The sequence below is a fragment of the Protomyctophum bolini genome (assembly GCF_963924005.1).
Source record: "Protomyctophum bolini genome assembly, chromosome: 24".
NCBI classification, from domain to species: domain Eukaryota; kingdom Metazoa; phylum Chordata; class Actinopteri; order Myctophiformes; family Myctophidae; genus Protomyctophum; species Protomyctophum bolini.
The window spans coordinates 6824389-6841218 of NC_137885.1; the positions used below are offsets into that span (position 1 = coordinate 6824389).

Consider the following 16830-nt stretch of genomic DNA (forward strand, 5'->3'; position numbering starts at 1 on the left):
GCAGGGTATTCCAGTGTCTCCGTTGAACCGGCTCGGCTCGCTATCAGGTAAAGCGGTTTATTGTCATTATTTCATTGGTTAAAACGAAGGGTTTTTTCCACAGCAGCATCTATGAACAAACATGCTGTCCGCCTTGTTTAGTTTTTTTGTGGTTTATATCAGTTCCAGCTGGTGAACAAACAGAGGAATAATGTCTTTCTCTGAATCTCTGCTGCACTGCAGACTTTTTAAGGCTGCTTGTTGTAGCCCCAATATGTTCCCTCGGTCCCTACGCTCATTCTGAGCTACAGAATGAGCGTAGGGACCGAGGGAACATATTGGGGCTACTGGTTGTCCAGCACTGCTCTCTCTATCTCTCTCTGTGTCCACTTGTCTTGTGTCTTGTGTCTGTAAACCTCTGCCGCTTTCTCTGCGCACATTATTACTATTATTATTGCTGTAGCCTGTGTGTTATAATATTATATGTTACTCATCTCATGCATGCTCATGTGAATCAACTATAAAGACCTGAATGGATTTGATATCAACGAGAGACTTTGCCAATTAAGTAATTATTAGCAATTTGCATTCGTTTGTCTATAGATTGTCTCCCCCCCCCCCATAGTTTGTTCAGGTTGGTCTTGGAATATTCGCGAGTTTTCTATTTTTTAAAAAATCTTGTTCCACTTTGGGGGCAATTTGGAAACGTATGTTTTCTCATGCCAATAAAACCCTTTGAGAGAGAGAGAGAGAGAGAGAGAGAGAGAGAGAGAGAGAGAGAGAGAGATATAGCCGGGTGAATGTGCAGGAGGAAGGCTGTATCTTTTGTTCTGTCCACGCCTGTATGATAGCCTCTCTCTCTCTCTCTCTCTCTCTCTCTCTCTCTCTCTCTCTCTGTTCTGTCAACCCTGTGTGTGTGTGTGTGTGTGTGTGTGTGTGTGTGTGTGTGTGTGTGTGTGGGGGGGGGGGTGTTCTATCCACCGTGCGTGCGTGGTGTTCTGTCCACCCTGTATGGTGCTGAAATGAAAGCCGGCTCTATAGTGAGTGTGGAGGAAGCTGTGAGCTTGTAGATCTGCAGTAACCTTGTGGAGGAAGCAGCTGTGAGCTTGTAGATCTGCAGTAACCTCGTGGAGGAAGCTGTGAGCTTGTAGATCTGCAGTAACCTTATAGAATATTTCTAACTGTTTGCCTCGATACCGAGGACTGTAAAGACATGGTGTCTACACTAGCATACCTATAGACATGGTGTCTACACACTAGTAGACCTAATAGACAGTTGGCGAGTTTAACGTTGTTTAATACAAGCAGATCGCAGATGCAAATTGGATGAGCGCGGGAGTCAATGGAGGGCATTGCAACTCTAGATTCATCCCATTATAAAAAATAATCTAGAGTTTCAAATTGTGGCTATCATAGCAGGCTATGTGAATGTTGCTTGGAGAGGTCTGTCTGTCCTTGATGACCAGTCCAGGGGTCACCAACATGTCCGTGTGTCCATCCGTGGCAAATGTTTCTGTTTTAACACACCAATATAATGTTTTTATTTTGATCATAACATCCACTTATACTTATACTTACATGTCAAGTCTCCAGGTTTTCTTCAGAATATGTGTGACAATTATTTAATATGACACTAACGACGGCACATTAGAACTAGAAGTCCAACGAGTACTATAGTGGTTCTCAAATGCTTTATTTGCAAAGACCTCCTAAACTCTGAGAGTGTTTAAAATGGAACCAAACGGACCTGTGTAATGGTCCGTTTGGTTCCATTTGTACACTCTCAGAGTCACAGACCTGTTATAAATTTATTCTCTGGTAGTCCCAGAAGAATACCTCCTATAGGTTGAAACGTTGGATTCTTAATACATGTACAGCATCGTGGCTACGAGTGTGCAGCCTTTTCCTCATTTTTACTTGTTTACTGCCTTAGGCCAGCACCTCACCAACACTGTTTTGTCTATGGTAATATTATCGTCCACTCATGTTGTATGTCCCTGGCGAAAATGTCTATGTTGACAAAAATGTCCACCACAAGACAACATTGCGATGACCCCTATAGCTGTTGATGACACTGCAACCTTCCATCATGGCTTGGCTGAGGCTGCACTGTCAACAATACATGTCATTCGTTCTCAATGCCATCTTCTTACAAGTATCTGAAGTCAAGAGAGCTTTGGTTTGTATATTGCGTGGTTGTGGTTGGGCGTGGTAAAGCCTGTATTGCTCAGTTAAATTAGATTATTTTAATAATATACATAATGTGGTTTTCGGTTGTTCACTCGGTTGTTAGCTCTCCTGTTCCAAGTATACTGCTGTTGTTGCTCACCGAATGTCCTCTTTTATATCCTATCTTATCCTATGATAAGACAGTTCTTGTTGGAAGCAAATTAAAATAAATACACAAAGAGAAATCCTATAGATGGCGAGTGAAAATGTGCATCATCTTTCCATTAGCTCTGGGCTTTGAGTGGCAATGACTGCATCGACGGATCTGACATGAAAGCTGACTCTTTGTATAGGCCAGCAGCCTCACAGCGAGATACAAAGCTCCGACTAAACAGTAGAGAACATTTTACAAGTCGTTTTCCCAAGTCCAAATATGAAAACATTCTAGGGTTTTTTTTTTGGGAGGGGGGCGGGGGACAGGAGAAAGGAATTATTGTGCGCGCGCACACACACACACACACACACACGCATGCACACACACACACACACACACACACACACACACACACACACACACACACACACACACACACACACACACACACACGCATGCACGCACAGACATTCCTCCATTGATTGTATTATTAGTGCATTCCAATCACAATCTCTTAACACCCATGGCCGTGGACAAGGAAAGTGAAAGAAAACAGCCCTTGTTCTGAAGCTCTGACGCCGCCGTGCGTTTTCAGTCGGGGATTTCTTTCTGAGGGCCACATGTTGGCTGCATGGGGGTCCTCCTTCCAACAGGATGGGGGTCCTGCTTCCAACAGGATGGAAGCCCTCCTTCCAACAGGATGGAAGCCCTCCTTCCAACAGGATGGAAGCCTGAGCTATAGAAACATGCTTTGCTCATTGTGAGTTCACCGTGATGTGGTGCAGCTCCGGGATGGGCAACTTTGATAGTTCCACACTCACTCCAGAGGGCCGCTATAGTTCCACACTCACTCCAGAGGGCCGCTATAGTTCCACACTCACTCCAGAGGGCCGCTATAGTTCCACACTCACTCCAGAGGGCCGCTATAGTTCCACACTCACTCCAGAGGGCCGCTATAGTTCCACACTCACTCCAGAGGGCCACTATAGTTCCACACTCACTCCAGAGGGCCACTATAGTTCCACACTCACTCCAGAGGGCCGCTATAGTTCCACACTCACTCCAGAGGGCCACTATAGTTCCACACTCACTCCAGAGGGCCGCTATAGTTCCACACTCACTCCAGAGGGCCGCTATAGTTCCACACTCACTCCAGAGGGCCGCTATATAGTTCCACACTCACTCCAGAGGGCCGCTATAGTTCCACACTCACTCCAGAGGGACACTATAGTTCCACACTCACTCCAGAGGGCCGCTATAGTTCCACACTCACTCCAGAGGGCCGCTATAGTTCCACACTCACTCCAGAGGGCCGCTATAGTTCCACACTCACTCCAGAGGGCCGCTATAGTTCCACACTCACTCCAGAGGGCCGCTATAGTTCCACACTCACTCCAGAGGGCCACTATATCTCCACACTCACTCCAGAGGGCCGCTATAGTTCCACACTCACTCCAGAGGGACACTATAGTTCCACACTCACTCCAGAGGGACACTATAGTTCCACACTCACTCCATTTACCATTTAATTCGACATGCGGGCCCAGTGGTCCTCAACATGCGGTTCGGGGACCCCCGGGGAGTCCCTATACTGAACTGAAAATGTCCATGCCATGTACAAGTACACAGTATAACTAGAGAACTAACTACAACAATGACATGTACAAGTACACACGACTAGAGAGCCGTAGAGTTGCCTACAGAGTGTATTCTGGACCAAATTACAATGGAAAATCTTCTCGGATTGAGGTCAAAGATCAAAAAGAATAATGACAAAATCATTAAATCCGGATCCGAATCAAAGTGGGGTTTCCTTGAAATGAACAACATTGAGAAATCAGTGCCATCCCCTTCGGTATATATATTCCTCCACCATTAACTGACCTCCTAATCTAAGTGGAAGGAGAACATGGGGCGTGCCAGCCCCTCGCCCATGCACAGTATGTGCCAGGCTGCCAGTCTCCATCATGGCACATTTTAGCGCGGAGGCATTTCCGCTGACACCCTGCTCCCTCCCTGCCTGGGTTAGGGCTGACACCCTGCCTGGGTTAGGGGTGACACCCTGCCTGGGTTAGGGCTGACACCCTGCCTGGGTTAGGGGTGACACCCTGCCTGGGTTAGGCCTGACACCTTGCCTGTTAGGGCTGACACCTTGCCTTGGTTAGGGCTGACACCCTGCCTTGGTTAGGGCTGACACCTTGCCTGGGTTAGGGCTGACACCTTGCCTTGGTTAGGGCTGACACCCTGCCTGGGTTAGGGCTGACACCCTGCCTGGGTTAGGGCTGACACCCTGCCTGGGTTAGGGCTGACACCTTGCCTGGGTTAGGGCTGACACCCTGCCTGGGTTAGGGCTGACACCCTGCCTACGTTAGGGCTGACACCCTGCCTGGGTTAGGGCTGACACCTTGCCTGGGTTAGGGCTGACACCCTGCCTGGGTTAGGGCTGACACCCTGCCTGCGTTAGGGCTGACACCCTGCCTGGGTTAGGGCTGACACCTTGCCTGGGTTAGGGCTGACACCCTGCCTGGGTTAGGGCTGACACACTGCCTTGGTTAGGGCTGACACCCTGCCTTGGTTAGGGCTGACACCCTGCCTTGGTTAGGGCTGACACCCTGCCTGGGTTAGGGCTGACACCCTGCCTGGGTTAGGGCTGACACCCTGCCTGGGTTAGGGCTGACACCCTGCCTGGGTTAGGGCTGACACCCTGCCTGGGTTAGGGCTGACACCCTGCCTGGGTTAGGGCTGACACCCTGCCTGGGTTAGGGCTGACACCCTGCTCCCTCCCTGCCTGGGTTAGGGCTGACACCCTGCCTGGAGGGAGCCTATGTGATGAATATTGCCCAAGGGCACTTTGACGAAGGGAGGAGGACGCTAATGGAGATGTGCTCCGCTGGGCATGGGACTCGGGGGCACACATGGCATGGCGGCGGCGGTGCCAAGGTTCCTCCTAACAAAGCAACCTGTCTCCCAAACCCGTCCTGACAGCTTCTGTCACATTCCATTCCTCACAGAGCGTGCACACCTCTAGAGAGAGAGAGAGAGAGAGACTATGCCACATTTTTGTCACCTGGAGTGTTTTAGTTAGTCTAGTTTTATTAGACTAAATATCATAAGATTTTAGTTGACTAAATCTACCATTGATTTTGATTGATTGAATACTTTATTAACAGGCTTTGGGCCAAGCCTCTACAGGGCCTATGGGCTTATTTCCATTGTGTTCCTCTGTATAATATCGGAATATATATATATATATATATATATATATATCTTTCAAGGACTTTCAAACTAGGAAGGGTATGGCCGATTTCTTTCATATCTGCCGATATATACCGATATATATATATATATATATGAATCCAAATTATTATTAATTATTATGTTTTATGGCGTTATACGCTCGGCACGAACTGCATAGTATAATAATGTTAAAAGGGCCACTTCACCCCTTTTGCAACCAGATCTTATTTTAATTATGTTTGGGAGACAAGAAACACTTTCCTGGGGGTTTCTTGGGGTAATATGTGTTTTTAGATATTTTAGTATTTCAAAGTGCCAGTGGTTACAATACAGGTCTCATAATCACTATGAGACGAAACTGGTTTCATAAATCCTCGAACTCCAGGAAATCCCCACGGATTGTTAACCGATATCTCTCTTAATATCTCTCTCTACGTCGTCCTCAGACGAGCCCTCCGTCGGCGTCTCCAGTCATCTCGGTTCTCCGTACATCTGGCCAGCTCATTTTGTGCTTTCTTTCTGCACCAGCATATTTCTTTAGTACGTCCGCGTAGGTAGGCAGTGGGTGTGGGACGTCCTCTCCATCGATGCCCATGTTTTGGTTCCCACAGTACAAGTTTTTTTGCCCGGAAGTTCTTGGTGTCGGTGGCAGTATGTCCAGATAGTCTCATCCTCCTTACTGCTATCTTCTCTGAGACACTTGGTAATGCCCCGTACAGTGACCAGCTAGTCTCATCCTCCTTTACTGCTATCTCCTCTGATACACTTGGTAATGCCCCGTACAGTGGCCAGCTAGTCTCATCCTCCTTTACCGCTATCTCCTCTGTCACACTTGGTAATGCCCCGTACAGTGGCCATCTAGTCTCATCCTCCTTTACTGCTATCTTCTCTGTCACACTTGGTAATGCCCCGTACAGTGACCAGCTAGTCTCATCCTCCTTTACTGCTATCTCCTCTGATACACTTGGTAATGCCCCGTACAGTGGCCAGCTAGTCTCATCCTCCTTTACTGCTATCTCCTCTGATACACTTGGTAATGCCCCGTACAGTGGCCAGCTATAGTCTCATCCTCCTTTACCGCTATCTTCTCTGATACACTTGGTAATGCCCCGTACAGTGGCCAGCTAGTCTCATCCTCCTTTACTGCTATCTCCTCTGATACACTTGGTAATGCCCCGTACAGTGGCCAGCTAGTCTCATCCTCCTTTACTGCTATCTCCTCTGATACACTTGGTAATGCCCCGTACAGTGGCCAGCTAGTCTCATCCTCCTTTACTGCTATCTCCTCTGATACACTTGGTAATGCCCCGTACAGTGACCAGCTAGTCTCATCCTCCTTTACTGCTATCTTCTCTGTCACACTTGGTAATGCCCCGTACAGACGCTTGTTGGCGATGTGCTCGTCCTGGTTGATGTTCAGTACCACACAGTACCGTCACATTTAGCACAATAAAACGGTGTATAAAGTGCAGTATATAAAATACGCTGCACTGGGTCGAGCCTGAGGTTCCTCTGTGTGTGAGAGGCGTCGTTAAGATGCTGTGCATGACGGAGACAGACATGACGCCTCCCTTCCTGCTAAACATGCCTTTATAGTCGGAGCAACGCATGACATTCCTGCGTGAATGCAGAAGAATGTGTGGAATACTCACACTGCCATTTACAGTACGTATGTAGTGTCTGTGCGTGTGTGCATATGTGCGTGCGTGTGTGTGTGTGTGTACGTGCGTGCATGTGCGTCTGTGTGTGTGTGTCCATCTCCATCCATAGCTAGCATGCACCCCAGTGCTCTCTCTTTAAGCGTGCGTGCGTGCGTAGTTGCGTATCCATGTGACATGCACCCCAGTCAGTGCTCCCTCTCGTTAAGGGCTCTGCTCCTCCTAATTGGCGTGGAAGAATGCAGACAACTGGGCTGTTGACATACTCCGGACAGTAATGGCGTTTCCTGTTACTATATATATATATGAGGCCAGCTGGGTCCAACATGTTTTTTTCTTTAGGGGCTCTAGCCCCTCCTATAAACAGCTTTTGTCCCCACACACACACGTCTCAAGATTTGCCATTGGCGATGAAAGGGGAAATTAGGTAAAAATTCCGCGAAAATATGACGTAAATTAACGCGATTGACCTGACATATGTAAACGAGCAAATCAGCTAACCAATCACAGGCAACAGGCATTTTATTTTTATTTATTTTTAATTAGTTTTTGTGGCTTTTTCTGCCTTTATTGATAGGTTGAAAGTAATCTGCCAGGAAATTGGGGGGGCATGTGTAGGCACAATGCAAGGAATAAATGCATTCGCCATGTATCCGAAGGAAGTCTGATCCAATCACTTTTAGATTTCTCCAGTTTTGTTGTGTTCAAGATCTGATTTTAGGCATGTTTAAGCCTCCAGGAAAATCCGTGTTGAGGTTCTTAATCCACTGTTTTTCATTAAAACGTCTTTGTCCTACTGTCCAGTTGGGATTGTGTTGAAGTCCAGTGCATTTTAGAGCACAACCACAAATCTTGTGGTTGTCTTTTTGGCATTGTTAATATTGTATCTGTGTTGTCCCAGCCTAGTACCTATTGTTTTACCCGTTTCACCGACATATTGTAAACCACATTGTTCACATGTGATTAAGTAAATGCAGTTGCTGGTTCTGGCTGTTATTTGTTGTTTAATCTCTAGTTTTGTGGTTCTATTTTTTACTAATTGTTTGGGTTTGAAGTATTCTGGTCCCTGGCGTGCTGGTGTGTTGATTTCTTTTAGCTTGCTGTCACGCCTCACCAAATTCTGGTGGTCAAATGCAGAAATGCAAACGAGCGCTCAATGTTAAAGCCCAGCTGCACGGGGGTTTCCCGTTCATGAATCCACGGGTCCGCCTGCAGTTCACGCTCCCACCACTAGGGGCAGAGTGCTTCAACGCTGGAGAGCCTCACTGGGGGCGTGGCCCAGACGGTTGAGCTAACCGTCCGGGCCGGCAACAGGCATTGTGATTGGCCAGTATGAGATGATGCATGATGATGTATAGTACGATGATAAGAGCGTTCCTTTTTTCGCCGTTGAACAGTGCCCACGGACCCCCCCTATTGTTATTATTATTATTATCCTTATGTCTTCCAGATGTGGAAGGGAAACAGCCTTCTGTCTCTGCAAACATGCAGTGCGCTGGGTTAACCCATTTAGGCCTGACGTCGAAATTTACAAAAGAATCTTCTAAATCCTGACAGTTTTCTGAAAAACCATATGTTTCTATATCAGTGGTGCTCAATATTTCATGTCAAGTACCCCAACAATTATATGTAATTGGCCGCCGACCCCCGAAAATATGTTGTTCCAAATGGAATACATTTTAGGATCCTGCATTGTCTATTTACTCGCTTTGAATGTTCTCAAAAACATTCTTGAAAGCATGTCGTTTACCGTTTCATGACATTGTGTGTTATAGTTTACAATACGTGGCCGTCATGTTGGATACGGCATAACATCCAAGCAGCACAGCCAATCAGGTGCTCCGATCGCTTTGATTAGCCAGATTGAATATGAGCCAATCAGGTGCTCTGAGCCTGTTATAGAGTGGAGCAGTCATTTATCAAGAAATAACAATAAGCGCTCAATTCAGCGATTGATGCACGGGGCCAAACAGTGCACAGTGTTAGTGCACGGCGGCCACACGCGCACACACACACACACACACACACACACACACACACACACACACACACACACACACACACACACACACACACACACACACACACACACACACACACACACACACACCGGGCCACTGCTTCTTGCTCTAATAAATGAGGCCCGTTGTTGGAAGGCCATACATTGTTAGAACCCACACAGCTGCTCTATCCGGTTTCTCCACGCCGTTATGCACAGGTTTTTTACACGTGTGTGTGTGTGTGTGTGTGTGCTGTGCGTGCATGCGTCTGTGTGTGTGTGTGTGTGTGTGTGTGTGTGTGTGTGTGTGTGTGTGTGCGCGTGCATGCATGCGTCTGTGTGTGTGTGTGTGTGTGTGCCTGTGCTTCCGTTGACCCATTCAAGGAAGTTTGGGGTGGAAAGTCGTGGAACTGTGTTTCCACGGCCGACTCTCCAGGGACTCAATGCCCACCCGTATAGCTTCCTGCAGTGTGTGTGTGTGTGTGTGTGTGTGTGTGTGTGTGTGTGTGTGTGTGACTGTGTGTGTGTGTGTGTGTGTGACTGTGTGTGTGTGTGTGTGTGTGTGACTGTGTGTGTGTGTGTGTGTGTGTGTGTGTGTGTGTGACTGTGTGTGTGTGTGTGTGACTGGGTGTGTGTGTGTGACTGTGTGTGAGAGAGTTTGGTATTCACTTGATCATTGTTTGCAAACCGTCATGTCGGTTTATTTTCATCGTTTATGTAAACCGTAATAAGTGTCCTGTAAGTCCATATTCTTCGGAAGCATGACACTTAAATAAAGAATCAATCAATCAATCAATCAATCAATCATGTACTATAGTTATAATGTATTAGAACACCACCATACAGTTTGGTTAAAATATAATGTTATTCATTGAACCAGACTGCAGCTGTATAGTCCATAACATCTTACTACATCGTGTTTCCTCCCATTGCCTTGTTCGCTGCAGCTCCACGTTTACCGTCGGCCGTGCCCATTGGGCCCTTCGGGACCACATGCTTTAGTGTTGACAGTGCCCATTGGCCTCACGGGGACCCCTGAACCCCCCCACGGCCCCACCACCTCCCCCTCCTTCACCACGGCAACAAACCCCATGCCATGGAAACTATAGCCTCTCAAAGGAATGGGCTCTTTCTTTAAGCCATTTTGGGCGAGAACCCCTTTTGGTGTTTTAATTTAAACACTATGTAATTTAGCTATTAAAAAATAGCAGACCTATACAAGCTCATAGCGCGCTATACGAGCTTGTAGGTTGTAGCTTGTAGCTATTTTTGAAAAGTCGTGAAAATATGCCTCAAACCTTTGAATATATATGTGAACATTTGAACTAAAAATCTTTGCTTCTGGGAGGGGGGGGGTCCCTGGAACAACATATTTTCAGACGGGGCTCGGTGGCCAATTACATAATACTTTTTGAGGTCGAAATATTGAGCACCGCTGATATAGAAAAATTAGGTTTTTCAGAATTTTTTCAGGATTTTGAAGATTTTTTTTGTAAATTTCGACGTCAGGCCTAAATGGGTTAAGCCCCTGGGCCATGTGAAGGGCCCTCTGTGTGCTGTCTGTCTGTCTGTCTGTGTCCTGGCTGGGGTCGGAGGGAACAGTACAGTGTACAGTGTACAGTGTACAGTGTGGTGGTGGTTCGGTTCACAAGTCATTTCCTACTGCGGGACTCAAACGTCCCATTGATGATGAGAGGCCAGGTCCCAAAAATAGTCACCAGACAAACTGGCCATCTGGCCATTAACCCGCTGGAGCCCCGTGTTTGTGGTTCTGGGACCTTTTTTTTCCCAATGTCATCATAACCGTGAAGTCGTGCACAAATTGAACCAAATGGACCCTTAACTTATACGGACCAGTAAGGGTCCATTATTTTGGTTCCATGTGTTACACTCTCAGAGTTATTATTATTATTATTATTATTATAACTCTGGCAGGGAGTTTTGAGTTTCCCCGAACGGAATTGGATTATGAAATGATGGCAACGGAGTCTTGCTTGGGTATATATATAACACAAGGCAAGCAAACCACGCGTGCCTCGGGTGGACGTCGTGGACTGTTGTTTTCGCTTGCGGCAGCTGACGGCTGCCTGTGTTTTGGACTCGGTGCAGACATGCACAGAGTTGTGTTAAACCGTTCTGACCTGAGATCAGATTCTAAAAAAATATGTCTTCTACATCCTGACAGTTTTCATTCTGACCTGAGATCAGATTATAAAAAAATGTCTTCTACATCCATGACAGTTTTCATTCTGACCTGAGATCAGATTCTAAAAAAAAATGTCTTCTACATCCTGACAGTTTTCATTCTGACCTGAGATCAGATTCTAAATAAAATGTCTTCTACATCCTGACAGTTTTCATTCTGACCTGAGATCAGATTCTAAAAAAAAATGTCTTCTACATCCTGACAGTTTTCATTCTGACCTGAGATCAGATTCTAAAAAAAAAAAGTCTTCTACATCCTGACAGTTTTCATTCTGACCTGAGATCAGATTCTAAAAAAAAATGTCTTCTACATCCTGACATTTTTCATTCTGACCTGAGATCAGATTCTAAAAAAAGCCGCATTTGTTTTAAATTGTAAGCCAAAAGTGTATTGATACTCGGGTCTCGATAAATGCCGAACCGGGTTTGTAATGGACCCGATTCTCGGGGCTCCATCCCTACCCGTAAGGGTCCATTTGGTTCCATGTGTTACACTCTCAGAGTTACAGACCCGTAAGGGTCCATTTGGTTCCATGTGTTACACTCTCAGAGTTACAGACCCGTAAGGGTCCATTTGGTTCCATGTGTTACACTCTCAGGGTTACGGACCCGTAAGGGTCCATTTGGTTCCATGTGTTACACTTTCAGAGTTACAGACCTGTAAGGGTCCATTTGGTTCCATGTGTTACACTTTCAGAGTTACAGACCTGTAAGGGTCCATTTGGTTCCATGTGTTACACTCTCAGAGTTACAGACCCATAAGGGTCCATTTTGTTCCATGTGTTACACTCTCAGTGTTACGGACCTGTAAGGGTTTTGAAAAACATTTGTAAATGGTTCAAATAGCTGATCTACAAGCTCACAACATGTTTTTCAAAATAGTAAAAAAAGGCAAAGAAGTGTAGAGATAAGGGGTTTAGCGCTGACGAAAATGGGACGTCAAATCTCTTCCCGAAAAATGGCAGATCTACAAGCTCAAAACGCGGACCTGTTTTGAACTTGCAGATCGGCATGCTGGGGTTCGAGAGGTTAAAGATGTGAAAATGTACTTTGAAGATCTTTATTTACCTTACAAGAATCTGTCACCTATAGCAACAAACCCCCTCCCCCCATTCACCTAGCAACTATACCTCCCCCCCATTCACATAGCAACTACCCCCCCTCCCCTTCAAGAGACACTGCTGTCCTGATTGGTGTTTCCATGGTGACAAAGGACTATGACTATCATTGATTTGGTCTTTTAGTTTGGGCCAAAACAGGAGGTATAATGATGACAATTCATGAATAAATCGAAAACATATACTGTACAGAACTTAAAACGAAAAGGTAATATATAGGGAATATAACTGTGAGAACGCTTTCCAACACAAACATATTTTAGGAAGTGCTGTAAATTGTAACAGAGAGACAGACAGAAAAAAACAGACAGACAGACAGACAGACAGAGAAAGACAGAAAGACAGAAACAGAGAGACACACAGACACTGAGACACAGACAGACAGAGAAAGACAGAAAGACGGAAACAGAGAGACACACAGACAGACAGACAGACAGACAGACAGACAGAAACAGAGAGACAGACAGACAGACCATTGAGTGACTGAGTGCATGCAATGGTGGAGAGAGACTGCGTTATAGTTAGACATTAAATGTGGATGACATTGCATCTCCAGGCATTGTATTGTCTGGTTGAGGAGGAGGTGGGGGTGGGGTCTGGTTGGTTGGTGGGTGGGGGAGGGGCTGACTTGACTTCCAGTCGCCTCATGAAACCCAGCAGAGCCATCATAAACGCTGCTCTGACAAAACGTTGCCGTCATTAGCTTTATGTCTGCTTCATAAACGCTGGAGGAGGAACGGCCTCCAGGGAGATCTTATATTGTTGCACTGTCGCCTTCAAGCCTCGCTCACACACACACACACACACACACACACACACACACACACACAATGGGCATTGTGTGTGTGTGTGTGTGTGCGCGTGTGCATGCAGATACAATGTGAATAAATAATGGGCCTTGATGTGAAAAGGTTTGAAAACCAGTGACCTGTGTGTGTGTGTGTGTGTGTGTGTGTGTGTGTGTGTGTGTGTGTGAGAGAACATGGAACAGTCTCTCTGGGTCTGTCTGATGGAACATGGGACAGTCTCTCTGGGTCTGTCTGATGGAACATGGGACAGTCTCTCTGGGTCTGTCTGATGGAACATGGGACAGTCTCTCTGGCTCTCTGGCAGATCTACAAGCTCATAGCGCTACGAGCTTGTAGGTCTGCTATTTTTGAAAAATCGAAGAACCACTGACATAGAAACATTAGCTTTTTCAGAAAACTGTCGGGATGTAGAAGACATTTTTTTTTTAGAATCTGATCTCAGGTCAGAATGGGTTAAAGAGGCTGATGCTTTTCACAGAGGAATGCCAGGAGAGCCAACTTTTTTTTGTTTTTTTTGTTTTTTTTGTTTTGTTGCAGCAGCAGCAGCTGCAGAAGGAATCACCCGAGTCGTCCTGAGAGGTCGATGAAAACTCGCCCGTACATACACTGTGATAACATTGTCCTGTTTTACCTCGGCACCCATGTCAAAACGTCCTGTATATGGAGTCTGATAGCATAGCATAGGATAGCCCTATACACAGAATTGGCTGTTTGAGGAACTCTTCAATAACAGTTCTCCGGTTCTCCACAAAACAAATCCTCAAAACTTAAGTCATTAAGTCGTCTTTTTTTGACGTCACCTAAGCCATGGTCGCCTATAAGGATGACTATAAGGTCATGTTGTTGTTTAGCCATGACGAAGCTATGAAGACTAAAACTAAGAAGGGACTACTAGTGGACAAGAGATCCCGAATAAGTCATTTTTTACACTTGGCTCTTTAGGAAAAAGCTTCCGCACACCATAGAAGTCAGGCCAGTGGACATCAATGAAAGGAATGAAAATGCACCCCACACACTGTGTATCTGCTCGGTACATGAGTATTTCATTTTTAACCCATTCTGAACGGGAACCCATTTTGGTGTTAGCATCATGTTATGCTTTAGCTATTGAAAAATAGCAGATCTACAAGCTCATAGCGCGCCACCGAGTGGCGCACTACGAGCTTGTAGGTCTGCTATTTTTTTTTTAATCGAAGAACGACTGACATTTTTAGAATCTGATCTCAGGTCAGAATGGGTTAATCAGACCAGTGTGTGTCCAGCAGAAACCTTCGTATGAATCTGATCTCAGGTCAGAATGGGTTAATAAGGCAACATTTCGGTCCCTTCCGGATCTCCTTCAGGCATCTTGCTTGGCAGTTGCCTGAACATGGTCCGGAGGGACCGAAACGTTGCATTATTAAACCATTTTGGGGCGGGAACCCCTTATGGTGGTTTAAGCGTTACGTTATACTTTATAGCTATTGAAAAAATAGCAGATCTACAAGCTTGTAGGTCTGCTATTTTTGAAAAGTCGTGAAAATGTGGCGCAAATCTTTGAATATATATTCTTTCAGAGCCAACGTTTTTAACTCAAATCTTTGCTTCTGGGGGGGGGGGTCCTTGGAACAACATATTTTCAGATGGGGGTGGGGGGGGTCGGCGGCCAATTACATATAATTGTTGGGGTCCTTGACATGAAAAAAGGTCGAGAACCACTGACACAGAATCATTTTGTGTAGAATCAAACTTGGGTCTAAAATGGGTTAAAAGAAAACACACCTGGCACTTTGACACGTGACAGTCCACATCTCCCTGCTATGTGCCTTGACGCTATATCTATCTCTATATCTGTGTTGTCTACACGAGTCTGATTGTCATCTCTCTCTGTGTCAAATACAATACCGCGACAACAGGTTTGTGTTCATAGAGGACTTGTTTTTCCGACCATATAACATTCTGTTAACCCATTCTGACCTTAGATCAGATTCATACGAGGTTTTCCACTGGACACACACACACTGGTCTGATTAACCCATTCTGACCTGAGATCAGATTAAAAAAATGTCAGTCGTTCTTCGATTTTTCAAAAATAGCAGACCTGCAAGCTCGTAGCGCGCCACTCGGTGGTGCGCTATGAGCTTGTAGATCTGCTATTTTTAAATAGCTAAAGCATAACGTAATGCTAACACCAAAACGGGTGCCCGCCCAAAATGGGTTAAAATGCTTTGAGCTGAACTGCTTCTATACATGGCGTTGAGATAAAGCACTGACTACAGTATGTCTGCCAAGTGCCAACCTTCTTTAAACACACGATTTGAACCATATCCTCCCTATTGTCTAATAAATAGGTTGTGAGTGTTGTGTTGTGACTCTGAGCTTGTATAGATTGGCTATTTTCAGTGAAGATATTTGGTGGAGACTAGGGGATAAATGAGGGGTCCAAGTCAGGGCTTCTCAACGTTTTTGGCCGGGGACCCCCGGAAATGCTTTGGCAATGTCTCGCGGGACCCCTGCCCCGCCCTCTCCCCACCCCCAATATAAATTGACTGCTACAATAACCTTATAATAATGGAGACAATGCACCATAAATAAATACTGAAACCAGATATTATCATTAGGGAAGGTGTATGCATGTACTATGTAAACTCTTCATTTCCATTTTCCAGCCATTCAGTTGCAAAAAAAACTAACAAAACCCCCCCTTTTTTTTATAATTTGGGGACCCCCCAAAATATTGTAAATACATTTACATATCGGATTCACATTTACATATCAGATTTATATCAGATATCATATTTATATATTTTAAATATCATATTTATCTATCAGATATCATGATATTTATATCCGATATCATATTTTACATATCCGATTCACATTTACACATATCACATTACTCAGCCCTCCCCGGGAAAGCTTATACGCCGACGTACTGTACAAAGGAGCGTCCGGGGCCGATAGTCGAACCTTCAGGGGGAGCGATGTGCTTTCTGTCCTGGCTGCGGAACAACTGACCAGATCTATCCACACTTTTCCTGGGCTGTGTGTGTGCTCCAGTTCCTGTCGATTTGATCCAATGAAAGCCAATGGAACTGGTCAGATGACCAATGATATCCAATGAAATCAACAGGAACTGGAGCACACACAGCCGCAGGAAAAGTGTGGATATACTCTTGCAGGGATCCTTGGAGAAGGCCTGGGAATAGTATGCATATCCGGTCTGCATGTGTTTTGTTGATTTTTTGGAGAAGGCATATAATATGACCGGGTCGCCTCCCCCCCAGGGAGGTTCTGTGGGAGCATGGGGAGGGTGAGGGGGACCTTGTTGAGGCCCGTCCAATCTCTGTATACGCCCCAAAGCCAGAGCTGTGCTCGGGGAGTATAATTAAGGGCCCATTCATATACTCCTATTTTACCAGCTGTTTCGGCGCTGTAGTGCCGAAATGTTTTCGGCTCGTCAGAAAATTTCAGTAGCACCGAAGAGTGCGACTTTAGGGCGGGTACCCCCCCCCCCCCCCCC

The 16830-nt window shown here is 45.8% G+C and overlaps 1 protein-coding gene across 3 annotated transcripts in view; it reads left to right on the forward strand.

Moving 5' to 3' along the window:
* The window catches only part of LOC308311514 (uncharacterized protein), a 92294-nt gene continuing 75464 nt past the window's right edge, over positions 1–16830 (forward strand). For all 3 annotated transcript variants that reach the window (XM_080758227.1, XM_080758229.1, XM_080758228.1), the window contains exon 1: positions 1–47. The gene's annotated coding sequence lies outside the window, so the exon portion shown is untranslated. The remainder of the gene's footprint in view (positions 48–16830) is intronic.